Source organism: Gossypium hirsutum, chromosome A08, assembly GCF_007990345.1.
Source record: "Gossypium hirsutum isolate 1008001.06 chromosome A08, Gossypium_hirsutum_v2.1, whole genome shotgun sequence".
In the NCBI taxonomy this organism is placed as follows: domain Eukaryota; kingdom Viridiplantae; phylum Streptophyta; class Magnoliopsida; order Malvales; family Malvaceae; genus Gossypium; species Gossypium hirsutum.
Window position 1 is genome coordinate 51,871,837 of NC_053431.1, and position 4,480 is coordinate 51,876,316.

Here is a 4,480-nt window from a genome sequence, read left to right on the forward strand (position 1 = left end):
AGCCATGCTCATTATTTTCTTCTTACACCGATTATAAACAAAAGAAACAAAGAAAGAACAAGGGCTAGGTTTGGCCATCTTTCTCACCTTGATTCAAGGTTTGTACTTAGTCGGTTTTTGATAATTTTTACGTTTTTGAGATCATTGCTTCAAGTACTACAAAACCCAAGCTTTAATTTTTGATTTTGTTGAATATTTTGAATTGTGCCATTGCTGATAGTTGGTGATTTTTGTTGTTTGAGGATGAAAAATGAAAGATATGTTTTAGATTAACATGTTTTGTATTAGAGTTTTCGATGATTTTGAGTAATTAGGACTAAATTGCAAAAATAATAATTTGAGGGTCTAAAATGTGAAATTAATGAAATATATGGATTTGTATGGTAATGGGTAAGATTCGGCCAAACATAAGTATTTGGAAATTTTGTGTATTTTGTGTTTTGTGTAGTAGGGACTAAATTGTAAAAATTGTAAATATGAGGGGTAAAATGGTAATTTTTCCATTTATGTTTTTTTGGACTAAATTGAATGGAAATATGTTTGAATGAGCTTAACTTGAATATGTTTAGATCAAGAACCAAAGAAATCGGATCTGGACCGGGGAAAAATGAAAGTTGTCGACTAGCAGCCCCGTCCTCTTTAACGACGTCCAAGGTAAGTTTATAAGCAAATAGACATGTTTAATTGTAGTTAAATGTAAATATTATATGCAGTTATGAAATATGTGAACATATACATAGCTTTGGTCAAATATGATTAAATTTGGCTACTACACTTCCGAGTTCGATTCGACCGAAATATGACGTCCGAAAGCCCCGTATGAACCTTAGGAATAGCTAGGATACGTATGTCATGACATAGGATTCCGATATGTGTGTGCGAGTAAGACCATGGCATCGATTTATGATTCTGATATGTCTTTACGAGTAAGACCCTATTTGGGACAGTGGCATCGATATGTGGTTACATGTAAGACCACGTCTGGGACGTTGGCATTGTACGATTCATGTGATTATTTGAGTGTCCTATCCAATTCCGAATGGTTCATTGGGAAAAGGTAAATCGCGATCAAATGTGTAAATGAGTTACGAAGCCAGGTATGGTTTAGCTTATTAGCTATTATTAATGAGGTATGTGTGAGACTTGAAATTTGATAAGTTTTATGTGATGCAAAAGACAAATATATAGGAAATAAACAAGTATATTGATTTGAACAAATATTATGAATATTATGGAATTCATTTTGGATATATAAATATATATGTGATCATACATGTGTTCGGCCATACTAGTAGTAAATGTATATGACATTGTTATTTGGATTCTTTACTTATGCGAATAAGTATGTATATGTATTGATTGTATAGTGATGCTATAACCTAGAAAGTTGATTTCACATTCGGTTAATATGGTTGTGATAGCATTCGGCTATGGTAGTAATAAGCATGAAAATGCTATCATTTATTTCACTTATAAATTCAAAGTTAAGATTGGCATTGTTAATACAATTCGGCTTAACTTGAAATGAATTGATTATATCTTGAAATTGTTTATTTGCTTTAAACTTACTAAGCTATGTTAGCTTACTTGTGTATATGATTCTTTGTCTTATAGATTTTGAAGTCAAGCTACAAGCTCGGGAGACTTTCAGCCAAGTTCATCACACTATCTACTGTCTTGGTACCTTAATAGCTAAACTTAAATTATGGCATGTATAGGCTGGAACATATTTTTTAAGTGTTGATTTTGGTTATGTAACTAAGGCCATACGAAAATGGCTTGTTACTTATGTTTAGATTTAATTTTATATGTGCTTAGTTTTGGTGTCCATGATCTTGGTTTGATATATGTAAGTATGTTTGATTATGGTTTGGTTTGTGGTAAGTATTTTGTGTAATGATAATGGCTTTATATTTTAGGTTTGAATTCAGTTTGGGTTGAATTATTGTTTAAGTCTTTTGATAAATATGTTATATGTTATGGTCTTTTAAAACCTTATGTTATTTTGAAAGTGTATTAAAGTATATACATAGCTTGCAAAAGTACTTGTGGTTCGGCTATATGTTTATAAATGACGTTAGTTATGCTACGGTTTGCCATGTGTTTGTTAAGTAACAAATATGTCATATGCTTGTAATAAATTAATGACCATCATAATTTATACTAGGACATATGTATATGTAATATTCGGCCACATTGATTTAGTTGAAATTTTATTTATACTTTACTTGTGTATAAGATGATTATATTATAGATATTATGTATATATGTAAATATGCATGTGGTTGTTTTTATAAATGTGCAGGTTGCTTACAAGTTATATGTGTTAGGTATTATGTGTTTTGAATCGGTTTGGTGGTGATGTTAGACAAAATGAATAAAAATGTTGGATAAATGTACACTAGCTTAATTGATTCGTTTGCTAAGTGATAATATTTGCATGTGTCTTATGAATTTTTGGCCAATTGTTCTATCATGTATTCAATGCTAAATGTGATCGCTACTTCAAGGTTGATTGTGTATTATGTACATGTAGATGTTAGCCTATTCGGCCATGGTGTAAAGTATTAAATATTTATATGTGATTACTTATTAAATTATATAGTATGGTTGCATGATTAGACGTGGATTCTAAGGATTTGCTCTTAATATTAAATTGTGAATGACATTAAGCGATTAACAGTTAAGAAGTGCAAGTACTGATTTACTTTGTATTAAAGGATAAAGCATGCAAGTTCAATTTGCCTTCTTTTTTAAGCCGCATATTAGGTGGTTTAAAATATGTTTTATGGCTTATTAAATTAAAAAAAAAATTGTGTATGCGATTTGGTTACCATATGAATAACCACATAACTAGTATTAGAAGTATGTTTGACCATGTTGGTATTAGTTAGTATTACGCATGTAAATGCCTTGATGTAGTAAGCAATACGTTGAGTTTAGTTGCGACTTGTTTATGCGAGATGTATATCTATATGTGTTCTGAAATGTGAATTGATTTTATTTTAAATTATAAATGAATTTGACTTGAGTGAATATATATATAAATGTTTGGAATTAAACTGTTGATAAGTAAAGCCTCATAATCCTATTCCGGTGACGGATACAGATTAGGGGTGTTACATTACCCATGTAATACACGGATTATGGGTTCGATGGACATTCTTCGAACAAATGTCCTTCCCCACAATAAACACAGGCTATATTGTCAAATTGATTTGGTGGCTTTGCTGCAAAACTATTAGACCTATTAGTAGTAAGATTTTTTAATATCGAGGATATTGATGATACCTGAGATGCGAGTGAAGTAAGAGCGTCTACTTCATGTATTCCAGCAACTCGCCTTTCTAACACTGCTCAATTGGTTGGCCATTAATAATTGTTGCTAGCAATCCTCCCAATGATTTCATAAGCCTCATTATAAGACTTAGAAAGGAGAGCAATGTTAGTAGAAGCATCCACTACCATCCTCGTATAAGCATTGAGACCATTATAAAATGTCTCAAGTTGGATGCAATGTGGGATTCCATGATGAGGGCATTTTCGTAATAATTCTTGGTACCTTTCCCATGCCTCATACAAGGACTCATCATCCATTTGTTGGAAGGCAGTGATCTCGTTCCTCAACTTAGCATTCTTGCTAGGCGGGAAATACTTCATAAGGAATCTTTCTGCTAACTCTTGCCATGTGGAAATTGAGTTTGGTGGCAATAAGTTCAACCAGGCTCGAGCTCTTTCCCTTAGCTAATAAGGGAACAGCTTCAATCGTAATGCATCTTCGGGTACTCCGGCTAATTTGAAAGAATCTCTCACCTTCATAAATAGTCTTAAGTGTAGATGAGGATCTTCAGTAGACATTCCACTGAATTGGCCCACTGTCTGAAGCATATGGAACATGACTGGCTTCAACTCAAACTGTTGTGCCTTAATTTCGGGTCTCCTAATACCCAGATTAAGATCATTAAACACTGACACGGCATGCTGTCTCAAAGCTCTCTCCCTATCATCAGCAATAAGGATAGAATTTTGAGGAGGGTTTGCTCCGTGTCTTTGGATCGAATTTCTGAAGTTCATCTTTTCCGTCCTTCTTTGATTTGCTTGTCTTCTTTGCTGTCGAAAAGTTCTTTCTATCTCAGGGTCTATAGGGAATAGGTCAATAATTCAGTCAATACTCATAAACACTTGAAATAATCACAGAAAAATTAATTAAGTTAAAAATTAAATAGAAAATTAAACCAAAATGCAAAAGCAACAAATTCACAAATAATGACTTTTTAAAACAGTCCTCGGCAATGGCACCAAAAACTTGGAATGACGGAAATGTGTAAGTGTACACAATCGTAACAAGTAATAAAGTGACAAGTAAATGTCAAGTTATCGTACCTACAGGGACTATGAAAAGAATTATTTATGAATGCTATTTAAAACACTTTGGTGAAAAAAATATTTTGTTTGAAGAGGGTGATTAAAAATCAAGATT

At 32.5% G+C, this 4,480-nt stretch overlaps 1 non-coding gene across 1 annotated transcript; it reads left to right on the forward strand.

The window, feature by feature from the left end:
• Window positions 1-3,523: 3,523 nt before the first annotated feature.
• On the forward strand, window positions 3,524-3,630 carry LOC121205474 (small nucleolar RNA R71). The gene has a single exon (XR_005900551.1). It is a non-coding gene; the product is annotated as a small nucleolar RNA R71 (small nucleolar RNA).
• Window positions 3,631-4,480: the final 850 nt, after the last annotated feature.